Raw genomic sequence first — 15,595 nt, 5'->3', positions numbered from 1 at the left:
GGAAAAAGAAAGAGCTGAAAATTATATCCACACAAATTTAGATGGGAGGTAATGGAGAATGGGAGGAAAGGAAGTGGATTTTGTTGTCTGTTTTGGATTGTTTGGGTTTGTGTTTTTTTTTTTCCCTCCCTGGTCTTAAGAATGTTAAAACATTAGAGCAACTTACAAAAGAAGTGGTAGATTTTCCATCTTGTAATACCTTCAAATAAAGACTGTATTTTTTCCAGGCAAGCATGTTGTTATATTTTATACAGGGGTAACAGGTTAAAAACAGCACCACAGTTATAATATTCAGAAGACAGCCTATTTCTTCCAATTATTGTTCTCCTTATTATTGTTACACTGATTATTGTAAAAAAATAAAAAATAAAAAAATATCCTCCTGTGTACATTCCTCTCAGTGGTTCCCTCTGGTCATGTATGGCCCACATCTCTTCACTTACCCTGAATTGCTAACACTTTTAAAATCCAGGTTCTGTTTGATGGATTTGTGTAATCTTCATAAATGGCTTTCCACATGTATCTACCCTTGCTGATTGTTTATGGAAGTGATGAACTTCCATACGTTCATGATGAACTTTGCAGATAGCAAATATCTGAAAGGGATATCCACCTCCACCAGGATGCATACTTCAAACCACTGAGATGTGCAGTTGAATCAGTTGATATTTTAGTTTCCTGTCATTCATGTAAGTTTCAACAATATACAGCAGAACCTTCCATGTTTGTTCTACAGGGCCTGATGAATTAATTGACTAGTTGTCTGCACACCTGCATCTCCTCCACTGGGGAAGCGCAGACAAGAAACTGCTTGTGATTCTGCTAGTTTCTTCAGTAAAATTAATCATTTGAGGAGTCAGAGTTCCTCCTCCCTTCATGGTTGTTATTAATTATTAAACATAATATTCAGAAGTGTGGTCAAGCCAAGATGCAGCCCAAATGACCCCTCTGACACAGACCTTGAAGTTACATAGAGTCAGGTTCACAGAGTCAAAAAATCACAGAACAGCTGAGGTTGGAAAGGACTTCTGAAGTTCATCTGCTCCAATCCCCCTGCTCAAGCAAGAACACCTACAGCAGGTTGCACAGAACCATGTCCAGATGGCTTTTGAAGATCTTCAAGGAGGGAGACTCCACAAATTATCTGGGCTACCTGTTTCAGTGTTCAGTCACCCACAGAGTAAAGTGCTTCCTGATGTTCCAACAGAACCTCTTGTGTTCCACTTTATGTCCATTGCCCCTTGTCCTGTTTCTGAGCACCACTGAAAATAGCCTGGCTCCATCCTCTTTGCACCCTCCCTTCAGGTATTTATAGAAATTGGTAAGATCCCCCTTGAGCCTCCACTTCTCCAGGCTGAACTGGCCCAGCTCCCTCAGCCTCTCCTCGTAGGAGAGGTGCTTGGGTCTCTTGATCATCTTTTTGGCTCTTCGCTGGATTCTTTCCAGTACATTCATGTCTCTCCTGTACTGGGGAGCTCAGAACTGGCCACAGTATTCCAGATGTGGCTTCCCAAATGCTGACTAGATAAGGATTACCTGTCTTGACCTGCTGGCAATACTTCACCTAATGCAGCCAAAAGTACTATTAGCTTTCTTAGTGGCAAGGGCTCATTGCTGACTTATGTTCATCCTGGTGTCTACCAGGCTTCCTAGGTCCTTTTCTGCACAGCTCATTTCCAGCTGAGTTGTCCCCAGCATGTACTGGTTCCTGGAGTTATTCCTCCGTAGGTTAGTAATAAGATCATGGTAAAACCTCAAGGTCTTCTTCAAGGAACCTCAAAAGAGCCTATATTCTTCTCTCCTAGTTCATGGCAGAAACAAACTATACAAACTATACCATTTCTAGCAGATATTTGTACCAAGACCTCAAGTTTAAAGACTCTGGAACTTCCTCACATGTACACCTTTTCCATGGATATTTATCTTGGAAGCAGCTTCTTCCATTCATGGAGTAGTAAAAGATATACTCCTTTCAGGACATTCAAATTGCTGTATCCTAAATCCTGGATAGGTCCACATCCTCTTTGGAGCAAAAGTGTACGTTTTTGTACTCTAACAAAGGCCATTCAAACATGGATGGAATTGAAAGAGCATACCACATGGCTCTTAGACTATGCTCAAGTTCATACTCCCCAGTATGACATTCAGACTTGCTCTGCAAGTATGTTCAGCTTATGATTCATTGTACTTCCCTTTCTTTCTTTCTTTCTCTTTCTTTCTTTCTTTCTTTCTTTCTTTCTTTCTTTCTTTCTTTCTTTCTTTCTTTCTTTCTTTCTTTCTTTTCTTCTTTATTTTGTTCTCTTTCTTTCTCTCTCTCTTTCTCTCTTTCATGAGGAAATGTTATCTAGCCAATTATTTGCCACCATAAATTTGTGTTTCCACCTAAGTGTAGAAACAGGTATTTGTCTTTATTGTCTCCACACAGAGTCAAGTTTTCTAGACAATTTCTCTATTTCCTCTATATCCTTTTGAATGTTATTCCTGCCTCTGATATACATATGGTCTCTCTAAACACCATGTTATCTACAAATGTAGCCACTCTGTTTTATTCACCATCCAGCTTACTTAAAACAGCACTGAATAGAACATGGCTAGGACACGGTCCAATGAAATCCCTTTTCATAAATTCCTCCCATGGGAGAGTAAAAAATTATGAAACTCTTGGAAGAGCTTTCTCTTACTCTCAAGATTATGCTTTCCTGGCTTTCTTAGTGGTTTGCACAGTGTCAGAAGTCTTATTACATACAAAGCATATGTTTCTTTATCTACTGTTACAGAATCACAGAATCACGGAATGGCCGAAGTTGGAAGGGACCTCTGAAGATCATCTAGTCCAACCACCCTGCCGAGCAGGATCACCTAGAGCACATTGTGCAGGATGGCATCCAGGTGGATTTTGAACATCTTCAGAGAAGGAGACTCCACGACCAATCTGGGCAACCTGTGTCAGTGCTCTGTCACCTTCACAGTAAAGAAGTGCCCCCTCATGTTTAGCCAGAACATCCTGTGCTTCGGTTTGTGCCCGTTGCCTCTTGTCCTCTCGCTGAGCACAATTGAAAAGAGACTGGCTCTATCCTCTTGACACCCTCCCCTCAGATATCTATATACATTAATGAGGTCTCCCCTCAGTCTTCTCTTTTCCAGACTAAACAGGCCCAGTTCTCTCTGCCTGTCCTATGTAGTGCTATGTCCTTTCTGTACTATGCAGTCCAGAAAGTTTATTACCCTTCTGTGGAGGGAAATTAGTTCGTTCATGGAGTCATAGAATGGTTTGGATCAGAAGAGACCTTTAAAGATCATTCAATCTAATCCCCCTGCCATGGTTAAGGACATCTTCCATTAGATTAGGCTGCATAAAACCACATCCAGCCTGGCCTTGAACATTTCCAGGGATGGGGCATGCACAACTTCCTTCGGCAACCTGTGCCAGTGCCTCACCACCCTCATAATAGTTCTGCTCCTGTTGAATCTGTACTGTTTGTTATTCAACTCCACCTGGAAAGACATGTCTGTTCATTTTTTCCAATATTTCTTAGGTACTGGAATTAAAAATTAATATCACATCTTTTAGCCTTCCAGTACCTTGTTTGCCCTCCACTATTTCTTAAGTATAACCACTAATGCTTCTGAGATTTCTGCAGCCAATTCTTTACATATTCTGTGATGAAGTTCACTTAAGCTACACAAATTGAATCATCACAGTCCAATTGCTTCTTAAATTCAGACGGGCTTGGTGCAGTGACTGCTTCCCTGGGGAGCCTGTTCCAGTGTGCGACCACCCTCTCAGTGAAGAACCTCTTCCTGATGTCTACCCAAAACTTCCCCTGCCTCAGCTTAACACCATTCCCGCAGGTCCTATCACTGGTGATTACGGAGAATAAGTCACCTGCCTCTCCACTCCTCCACACGAGGATGTTGTAGCCTGCAATGAGGTCCTCCCTCATAAATACCCAATTTAAGAAAAATCTAACTTGATATTTCCTTATTCTAGGCTGAGATATTTCTTCTTTCTAATGGTTTGAATTTTAGCCATCTCTTCACAATTGAGCTGTCTCCTTCATCAGAAATAGAGATGTTTAACACTTAGATCTTCTCAGGGTGGAAATTCAGCTCTCTTTGCTCCTTGGCTAAAAAAAGTAAGGGTCATCAGCTTCTCTAGCCCACAGGGTGCAAGACAGTGGTGTTACCAGCATGACACTAGCATGACTTTCTGTTGCCTACTCTGTGATTTTGACTTCAAAAATACCTCAATAAGATACCTCAGTAATATAGCACACTATAAGCAAGCCCTCCTTTTATTTTTACCTGCATTACAGCTTCTGTGAGGACACTTATTTGGAAGAGATGAGTGGGGCTTAGATCCCTAGGCTAGTGAATATTCAATTGTTTGTACAAAAGACAAACTGTATCAATACTAGAGATAAGTGGAAAACCCCATCAGAGTACTTTATTGCCTGGTGACTAAACTATCATACTGGGAGACCTGGGAGGCTAAATAACTACTTTCCTTTCTCCACTTCAGTCAAACAAAAGCGGAAATTTCAATCTTCATATTCCACTTCTCAAGCAAGCACTCCAAAGTACTGGGCAACTTCAACTGTGGAAAGTATTTCTCCCCTCTTTTAGCAAGAAAAGGCTTGTCTGCTTTTGATAGCTGTCTCCAAAAAAGAAGCCTACTTGGAAATAGTCAGGTTTTTTTCATCCTTGGCTGTAACTGGGCCAGGGACTGAACATAGATCTCTCCTTGATATTTCTTACTGCCTACTTTAGTTATCCTCCACTTCATTGTCAGCAGATAGGCTAGTGTAACTTAGATTGTTCAAGGTACCTAAATCTTTCAGTAAAGGACAGTAATCGAGGCTGTTTATTCAAGTCGACAATATATCAACTAAAAGTTATTCGACTCTGATAATCTAGATTAACCTTTAAAAAGTTCTGTTCAATCAGTTCCTCCAGTGGCTCCCCTGCATGGATGAAGTAGAGAGATGCCCTGAGGCTTCCCGATGGTCTGACTGGGTTCAGTTACATGTCTTCTGCAGGAAAAAAAAAAGGTAAAATTTGAACTTGAAGGTGAAAGACTCAATCAAACTTGATTTTAAAGCAATTAAGCCAGAGAATAATGACTTTCTGATGAAGAAAAAAAAAAAAAAAAAGTGCATTTATAGACCCATATGCTTGCTATTTCCTCAGCCCTGGCTTGCTTGAAAGCAACAAACCCTTCTGCCCCCCCAGTAACTTTTTGGAAAGGCTCTCCAGCTCAGCAACAGCCTTTACTTTTCTCCCATGTGTCTGAAATCTTGTGCCACTATGATTTGAACTGACGACAAAAATAACTGCACAGTTCTGCGTGAAAAACATACCTCCTGGGCCAAGCAAATCCCAGGGACAGCTCTGTCAAAACAAGTGCTTTAACTCCCAGGAAGGACTATAACCTTCTTTTTCTAGTGCTACAGAGTTCCCTCTACAAGAGCCCAACACATTCAAGGCAATAGGTCTGTAAAAATTTAATCTACTTTTTTGCTTTTAATATCATGTTTACCTCAGAGTATTCATCTAAGGGAGAAACTCCCTCCAAGCTGGATTCTTAAATTACTAGAAAAACAGATGACTTATGAAACTACACATCTGCAGCTAGGTGTGTGGGTTAGATGTGATTTTTAGCAGAAATCGGTTTATTTATTTTTTTCTTTCTTTTTTTTTTTCCCTAAAATCTGGACAGATAATTTTATTATTCACTCTATTTATATGGGGTAATATAACCATGCACTAGAATTCTCATGAGCCTAGAGAAAATGCAGGATACTTCTCAGTAATGGGCTTGTGCCAGTGAAAATGGAAAATGAATATATACGTATATGCATAGGATATGCAAAATAATAATAATAATAATAATAATAATAATAATAATAATTAAATAAATAAAGGAAGTCCAACAGCAGAGAAGTGTTTTTAACATGAATACAAGCGAAGGAAATAAAGACTAAAAACAGCCGTCCGTTGAATAAATCATTGATCCTTCATCTTCATGGCAAATGTTTTTAATATGCATTCAATGAACAAGTTCTTGCACAGCCATGTTTTGTGCAAACAGCCCCGATCTATGTGCGTGTTACATTAATAGGATATCCAACATATCACTGTGGAAAGTGGGCTTGTATTGCTAAAGAACTGAAAAAAAAGGGTTGCATTAGTTTTGTAACTGAAACATGAGGCTAGATAATACTTGGGAATAGGGTGAAAGATCACAGATGCAAGAATAGGCATCAAGTATATATTGTGTCAGAACCTTTACAGCCTTTTGATAAAAACCTGGCAATTAAAACCAAAGTTGCCATTAGGAAAACAGACAAAACAAAACAGAGCAAGTTACTAGGCAATACCTTTGATGATGATCAAAAGAAAAAGTTGTTTAACTAATTGATTTTTCAGAACTGCAGAATACTGAGTATGCAGAACATATTTTCAAGTAACAGGGAATCCCTGCTGAGTAAATGACTGTAGTATTTAATACTCTTTAACTCCTTGGAAAGAATGAATCACATTTAGCTAGTCTTCTGTAGTTATCAGAAAATGTAATTCTCTTTTCTGTGTCATTTAAAAGCAAGAATTAAAAGACCTTTTAAATTTTGCGTAAGCCTTAATGTAACAATGTTGAGCAGAAGTCAAAAATATTTAGGCAGCTTTTATGGAATAAGTGTCAGGGCCCTTGCCACTAGGCTGAGACATACTCATAAAGACCTTGCTCTCTAACAGAGAGAAGTGTTATCCATGCACTCACGCTTTTTCCTAAATGATTTCCCTCTCCCAAGTGAATTCTTATTCCAAAACCAGATCCTAAATTCTTTTTATGGCCTTAAGGACCAGGCCCATTTCTGGGGTGTGGATATGAGAGAGAAGTGTGCCTTGTGCGCTTGCCGCCTACTGTGATGAGGGATGGCAAGTCTCAAAATGGGCCAGAGTTCAGCTGGCATAAACCAATAGAAGAAGTTTTGAAATCAGTGGATGTCTACTGATTTATATCAGCTGTTCAAAACTGAGGCAAAAGCCCCGCTTCCAGCTAACTGAGTTTTGGAGATGTTGTTTGGAGCCAGCTCCACAACTCAGGTTTCTGTCTATTAACTTCACAGTGTAAGAAGTAAAAGTGAGATAAAACAGTTAAATGTGAAGCTCTTCCCAATACAACTCATTTGTAATCCTAAATGACATTTCCCTATGGCCTCTCCAGTCCTGTTTGTGGTGTTTTATCAGCACTTTACAATAGCTGCAGGTGATGCAGGTAATATAATAATTAACATGTTCTAGATTGCTTAAGAAAATCTGGGATAGAGAAAGAAAAGGGTCAAAACATGCACATTGAGACACACATTCAGGTCTGACTGAGTATAAACTAAGTCATGAAAGACTGTGCCCATAAGAAAGAGCAAACACCCTAAAAATCCACCTGACTTGGTGAAAATAACAATATTGAGGGCAGAGAGCTATGGAATAGTGTTTGGAATAGTAGTAGATGAAGTTTTTGGGCCCTGATGTCATTATTGCTACATAACTAACAGCCCCAAGACATGGTTTCAAATTCTATGCCTTTGTCCCTGGAAAGGTTGAATTTGCAGTTGTATTTTGTCCCATGATGAAGTTCAGTCTGGGAATGGCTCTGATAATTATCAGCCCCTGACAAACTGACCTAGATGAGAGGCACCAGAGAGGCTTATGCTGCATTATGGTCTATGAATTGTTTACTTGCTTTTCTAACATTAAAATGATTTCAAACTCAGTGTTAGCAGTTTCACAAAAGTACTAGGAACAACATTCCCACCTGCAAGAGTCAAGCTAAAACAGATGTTTTCACAGCAGTTTAGACTTGGACTTTGAATAGAGGCTACCTATCCAATTCTTGTGGTCTCTTTAGCAAAATCTGTCACACTGTAAGGAGAAGCCAAAATACTTCCATTCAGGGCTGTTAAAATATCCATAAAATAAAAAGTTCATAAGTTCACCTACACATAGGCAGAGCATCAGGCTACTGAGATTATGGCCATAGTGGCATGCAGCCTCTCCCCTGGGAGATAAAGTAGGTCCCAATACTCCACTGAGCAGCCAGAGACAGCTAGGGGAACAATGGGAGATCTCCAGGCCACCCTAAAATCCTGAGGTAACACTGATCCTGTGTCGTTCCTGACAGACATCTGTCTAACTTGCACCTACAGGCCCCTGCTGGTGAACTGTCCACATCTTCCCCAGACAAGCTGGTCTAGGGCTTCTCCCACCACTCTGCTGCAAAGCTTTTTCCTAATAGGTATGAATTCATCAAGCTGTGAACAATCATTTAAAAACATTGTTGAATGGGCTCTAGGAACCTTTTGCTCACAGTGCTGTCCTGTCCCATCTGGCAGACAAGAAAACAGAGTGATGGATGAGAAATCCATCTTTCAATGATTAACTGTTTGTCTCTAGGAAAAAAATGAATTTGACTAGTCAAAAGAGGTAAAAAGAAAGGAAACTGCAATGTTTTGGATTTTCAGATTCCAAAAACGAAGGTGAAAAGACACAGTGGAAGAAAAAACGTGCACCTCTCATCTGTTGGGTGGAGGGGAATATAAAGATGTCTGTGGACTTGGAGCTAATGGACATGGTATAGTGATGGGACTTGGTAGGTCAGGCTGATGGTTGGATTTCATGTTCTTGAAGATCTTTTCGAACATAAATGATTCTATGATTTAATATTAAGCTATCTGATGAAATGACTTTATCCCAAGTAGAGTAAACAGCAGAATAAAATCAAACCCAAAACAGGATTCAGATTGGGAAGAAGTCATTACAATCTATCTTTGGAGACACTTTTTTTCAATATCAAACTGAGTAGTCCATTAAAAACAAACAAAAAAATCCTCAGTGATAATCTGTGGCAGAAACTTTCTTACATTCTGTGAAAATAGGAAGATAATTCCCCTGAGCATGGCTCTGGTAAAAAACTTCAGCTACTGGCTGACACCTTACGTTACCCTTCATGACTCAAGACTCACACTGAAGCCTTTCAAAGTGGACAGGTAGGATGGGAGGCAGAAGATGGCAAGTCATCTTCTGCTCTTTCATGCAACCAGTTTCATTTTGTTCACCAACTGTGTTCAGTGATGGCTTTTTCTAAGCAAACTTTGTCTTGTGGTCTGCTCACAGATTAATCACATCCCCCACTGTGGGTCTTTGCTGTTGTTTTTTGTTCTCCTTGCCTGCATCACTGCGCAATATTATTTTTTGTGTCAAAAATATTTTGTATATCTCATTGAAGTGTTGAACACCACAAGACATTAAAACAGTTTGCTATGGCTTTGTCAGGTTTTGACACAAAGCTATTTCATTGTGATATGCATGCCAAGCAGTTGAAAAATTGTGTTGTTGGAAAACAACTGGAAGATATCTGCAAGGTGAAGCCACCAGTCTGTTTTGTCATGCCATGCTGTCTAGCACATCCCAGGCTTGCTCTTAAAGGATGCCAGACTCACACCAAAAGTGTTAGTGACTTTGTGAAAACCCTTCCTGAACATGTCAATAGCCAAGTTCTTTCTTCATCACATCCTGCGTGAGTCCTGTGAGCTGAGGGAGACCCCTGTCCTCAGCCCGTTGGCTTTGATGGCTAGTATGCACAGGCTCCAGCCTGACAGAGCAGTTTTGGAGCTGCCAATGCTCCTCAGAAGGCCTGAGCCTAACTCTTCTGCCTCTCACCTAGGGGAGTTATCGTAAACATGTATGATAACAAGATGTTTCCTGGCAGAAATCAGGAATGTCAAGTAAAAAGACTAAACTATGAAGCAGCGCTAGGTGTAGCCAGGGCCCCGCTCAGCCACGGCAGAGGATTTCTCAGGAAGGCTTGCACTGCACACCCTCCATCATCCACCGCCACCGGCACCAGCTCCTGTTGCCACCCACTGTGGCCACTTCCTCGTGCTCTGCAGCAAACCACCAGCATCTAAATGGCATGCTCGGCTGCACATCTGTTAGCATTTAGCCAGAGTGTTGGCTGTCCTTCCTAATAATTCATCTCAAATAGGCTAAAGCAACAAGCGGGCGTTCTTTCTCTCTCTCTCTCTCTCTCTCCTTTCTTTTTTTTTTCCCTATTGTGCCATTCAACAGGCTCCAAAGCTGCTAAAGCCACAAAAATGTTTGAGTGATTATTGGCCCACGTCAAACTTATTTTGGAGGGGTTGTCTTATGTTGGGTAGACATATTATTTACCTTTCTTATCTAAGCTTAATAGAGTTAAACAAATCAGTGCTTCCTGTTGGGAGACTGCTAAAATGTGATTGAATGAGTGGTGTCATTAGGAAAGCACATGTGCTTGAGCTTTGGTGGCTTCCAACAGCTAATCTTCAGTACTTAGTACTGTGACATTACGAACTCACCTTTTGACATTTTAATATTTGTGAATTGCTGTAGAATACATAGAAGAACCTCAAATATTTAGTCTCAAAATGAAAAAAGGGGGATTTTCACTCTCAAATGTTTTAAAGTGAGTTTTTCTTAAAGTCAGCAAAAACTGCAGCAAATGATGAGTGGATGGTGGATTAGTAGAAAAAAGGTCTTGTAACAGTAATAATCAAAATAATATCTCTTTCCATAGTACAATGGCTGCAGAAAAGTATGATGGCAAGTTTCACAACATATTCTTTAAACTTCAGTTTACCCCTCCAAGAAAAATGTTCCAGAAGAGAGTGGATTGGAAAAGTCCAGAGATCAAAACCATATTGATATAAGGCTCATCTTATCTGTCTGTGGATAGCAAACTCATCAGTGAGGGATCTGAAATGTTAATGATCTAGCTGATGTAATTCTTGCACCATCCAGCAAGAGCTGGAATGCCTTCACCTTAAGAAATATTTATTCTCTTTTTTGTCCCTTTGGCTTTAAAGAAATTAACAGGAATTAACGAAAGCAATAATCAACAAGAGGTTGAAAAGATAATGCCAGTGGTTTCTCTAACACAGGTTCAGCCAGGAGACAACAAAGCTTGTTATCAGTGGCATTCTGCATAATGAAAAATTGATCTGTCCATCTTAGCGATGGGACAACTGATCTAACACAAAGACAGGAAGAAGAACCAAGGGGTAAGGCAGCCTGTTTTGGGGGAGCCTAGCAAAATACTCCCAGTTCCTGCTGATTTTGGATTGGGATAGGAAAAAAAAAAAAAAAAAAAAAAAGTACTTCTGCAGCCTGGAGCATTACTGTGGAGGCAGTACACTGCAGGTGATCTGCTGCTGAGGCATATGAGCACCAAACAGACTCCTACCCAGGCTACTTTTGATGCTTTTACAGATTCAGCTAGAAAACATGTCACAGATGGCTTAGGGTAGTTTTCACAGTTAAAACACCAGCTAAGGTCTAAAGTAGTAACACCAGTAATTAGGGACCTCAGTCTTTTGGACTGGACGTGCAGAAGCAAGGAGGTGGTGCACCACCATGAGCTAGCCCATGCCTTACTGCATCACCAGTGCGATTTTGAGCAGCATCTGCAGTCAAAACCTCCTTGCTCTCCCCTTGAGCACGGCAGGCAGCTGCTCAGGGGCCTCAGCCTCCTGAACCACAGCAGCTGTGGAGTGATCGCTGGCTCCCGAGCAGGCAGCTTGGCTCACCTTCTCCGCCCTGAAATGTCTCTCTCTGTGGTAGGTAGCTGCGTGTCTGAGAAGGAGGGAGGAGGTTGATCAGAGTGCTTTCTGTCCCCCACCCCGAACTGGAGCATTAAAGTCCACTGTGGTCATTTGTCCCAGCTTTCCGAATCTCATAGACCTCACTCAGTTGTCCAGTGAAGGGCAGTTGGAGGGTTTCCTGCCCCACCAGTATGCTCCATGCATCTCTGTAGCAGCCTGTCTAGAGGTGTCACAGCCTTCCAGTATGGTCCTGGGTCCAGGGTGAAAGGAGGGATGATATATATGGCTCTGCAGCTACAGGCACAATACTCAGACTTTTTACTGTTAAAATGAATCTTGACCATGAAGACCACTGTAATACATGCAAACTTAGAAACGTCTTCCTTGACAGACCATCCTTTCTGCATTTTCTTTTCTTTTTTTTTTTTTTTTTCCTTTTGGTTATTGCTGAGCCTACTATCTTTGGTGATGCTTTTATTTATTACATGATAATCTGGCAGGGAATTGGTAGGCCACTTGCAAAAATGATTCATCAGAAATACCAATCTTGTTCTGATTTGCAGCATAACAGAAAACAGCAGCTTGGTCCTGCGCTACTCCCCAGTGAGTTACATCAGTATGTGCCAATGATGGAAAACATGGCCTGCCTGTAAAGCTACAATTAGGCCTAGTTTCCATGGACATAATCAGTCAAATGTAGGGAAAAAAAAAAAAAAAGGAACAATATAAAATAACCATTATATTGTTAGGCTTTTGTGCCAGGACATGAATGACTTTAAGATATATGTTTCTACTGGCAATTTTTGAATTTATGTCCTTTTTTTTTTTTTTTTAATGCTTTGCAAAACTATTCAAGTTGAAAAGTTCACATTTATACAGGAATAAAAGAAAAATCTGAAGAAGCTTGGAGTTTATAAATAAAGGCCTAATACATTAACATGCAGCTTCCAGAGTATTCTACTTTAGCATCTTCTACTTCAGATAATTGGGGTAATATTCAAAGGAAGTAACATTTAAAAAAAAAAAAACAGCTGAGGAAGGCAGAATATTTACAAAATCCAAAACCTTCTGACAGTACATCAACAGAGGGAACATTTTGACAGCTTTATTCCTGCCAATAATCACAAGTCACCTTTTTAAACATTCAGACTAATAACATAACTTTATGCTGTATCTTACTCAATAGAGAAAAATGAAATAAAATTTCACAATAATGACAAAAGTTTTGATTCCTAATTTTAAACATTCCCAAATTTCAAAACTGCTTTTTTTTCTGTCAACAATTCTTGATACATCAGGATTTTTCCCTCCTAGGTTGCATGCCCAAACTTGAGAAAAGCTGAGCCTCATACAGACCTGTGTCTCTTTGTTCAGGCAACTTTTACCATGTACAGAGAGATCCACAAAGGGGGTATGCACAACAACAACAAAAAGGCAAAACAGTTATGGATGGGATAATGCATAAAATAGATAGCTAGGCTGTAAGGAGCTGAGCAATAGGTACAAGTATTAGCATGCTCTCCACCCCCAGTAAGACACCCATTAAGACGCTGCTGGCCAGGATGGCTTCTGTCAGGTGGAAATCATCAGCCTTGGCCACTGCTCCTGGGGACAGACATATCTTCAGCGTCACCAGGTTGCCATATTCCAGGTCACTGTTTTCTTCCATGTGATTATATATCTTTTCTTGCCAGTGACTTTTTTCTTGAGTCCTTCAGCTGTTACCCGTGCTTGTCTCAAAGATCTTACCTCTGCCTCCAGTTTTACCTTTTAACTTGGCTGGTTCCAGTCTACGTACTTTCTCACAGCTCTTTCTCATAACTTAGCATTTTCTCTAAAGTTTGAGCTAAGGTTGCACAGCTGGGCTGTATCAAAACTAAGCCTGGGATCACAGGCAGCTGAACTCCTAGAAGGAGAATCACGAGTTGGGGGAGGAGGGAGGAAAAGTCCTGTTTTGATGGGATCATACCATGCAACTGTCCAAGATTTTGAGGAGAAGTGTGGTTCTAAGCTGGAGATGACAGTGCTTGCTTAGTTTTGCCAAGCCAAATATCTAGGAGATGGATCTCTGAACTCAAATCAGATAAAATCAGATAAAATTTTCCAGACACCTACTGTCAGCTGTTTCTTTTTCTGAAAGTATAATGAATAGATGTTAGCAAATGGTTACTACGCTACCAACCCACAAACCCAGGAATCCAGGAAGGACAATACTACAGAATTTTAAATTGCAATAAGTACACAAGTTAGCCTCTACTTCAGCTAAGATAGAAGCCAGGACAGGTCAATAGCTAAATAAGTCTGCAAGACCTGTAAAGCTCCATATTCAGCTCCTGGCTCTTCTAAAGACCTTTCTGTGTAATTTGAGGCAAGATGTGTAAGTTCTAAACTTGGACACAGTAATAAAAACATTGAAGATAAGCATAGGATCTGAGTAACATCATTTTATGCATCTAAGATTCTAATCTAGTTCATTAAAAAAATGTAAAGTCTGAAAAGGAAAGATCCAGAAAGTTTAAATGCTGCTTAAAGTCAAATCGAGGTACCTGCACTTCTCTAAAGCCTCACTGTCTACATCAGTGCTGGATGTCTCTAATTTTCCCCAAAAGCAAGTCATCACTACCAGCCTTTCTCTTAAAGAGGAATAGGTGAAGGGACCTTTTGCTTATCAGTCTACTGGTTGCAGTACTCACCTATAAAAGAGAAACCTGGGCTGTAAGCTTTCTCCAGCTTGCTGAGTTTGAACCCACGGACTTTGCATCCCATTTTTAAGGCAGTACTGACCTATTATTCAGTTACAGCTGAGCCACTGTGACAAGAAAGAGTGTGTAGGAATGACAGTCCAGAGAGGTAAATCTGGCTCTGTTGCATAGTGAAAAAAAACGTGCAGCTGGAGGGAAAAACTTGATGCTGGTCACTGTGGCCTGGACTTCTGATGCATTTTTCAGTAGGTGATCATTTGCTAAAATATAGGAATTGTCCAAAGACGATATGCAGACTAATGCATAACATGAAACATAAATGCCACCACCACTGGCCATAATTTAAACAAAAATAAATAAATAAATAAATAAAAAGTGAGACTACTTATTGCTAAATGAGGTGATTTTAATACCTCAGTTTAAAAAATAAGACTTGAGTTAATAAATTCATTGTCACATAGGCTGAAGATAAGTGCTTAGCCTGCTGAACAGGGAGATGCCTGCTGAATAGGGGAGATTTCCAGGTGAACAGTGTAGGTACATTCCCACTCAGTTAGTGGCTTGTTGTGAATCTCAGCCAAGGCTCCCACTCTCTCTGATTTGCCATGTGAGGAAATGTCCGACTGCTTTCCAGACAGCCCCAAGCATTTGCTAACCATTATTGTTCTGAGGATGATATCATTTCAAGAATTAGCTGTGACTTTACTGTCATGGCATATTGTTTGACTTGCGTTCTTTCCGCCCTCTCTCCATCAGTTACAGCAGGCTCACCAATGGCCCTTAAATGTGTACATTAGAAAGCTATTTAGGAGCCTAACTCTTCCATCAGTTTAAATGGGAGCTGTACTCCTCAGTGGCCATTGGGTGAGTAGCTACTTCAACGATCTGGATGCAGACAGCAAGTTGGGTGTGGTGATGTCAAATCCCCTTGTAGACCTAGCATTAAATTTATAAAGAGAGTGAGCAGAAAGAATTTAGGTCAGGCTATAGGCCAAAGCAGGCGTGACAATACAGTCACTGATAACATGTGAAGTGATTTCACCTCAGCACTAATATTTTTAACATTAGTTAACATGTCATCATTTTGAGAACATTTTTTTTTTTTTTTTTCCTGAACAGTAGGAGAATCTTGCTGTTGTCTCACATGCCATGGAAGGACAATAAAGTATATACAAGGTATGTTTTTTATTCTATCTCCTTTTCTTAGACTGCATTCAATCTCTACTGAGAATATCCAGATTTAAAATATTACACTGC

This window comes from Oxyura jamaicensis, chromosome 3 (genome assembly GCF_011077185.1).
Source record: "Oxyura jamaicensis isolate SHBP4307 breed ruddy duck chromosome 3, BPBGC_Ojam_1.0, whole genome shotgun sequence".
Taxonomy (NCBI): Eukaryota; Metazoa; Chordata; class Aves; order Anseriformes; family Anatidae; genus Oxyura; species Oxyura jamaicensis.
This window is presented reverse-complemented; position numbering follows the sequence as displayed.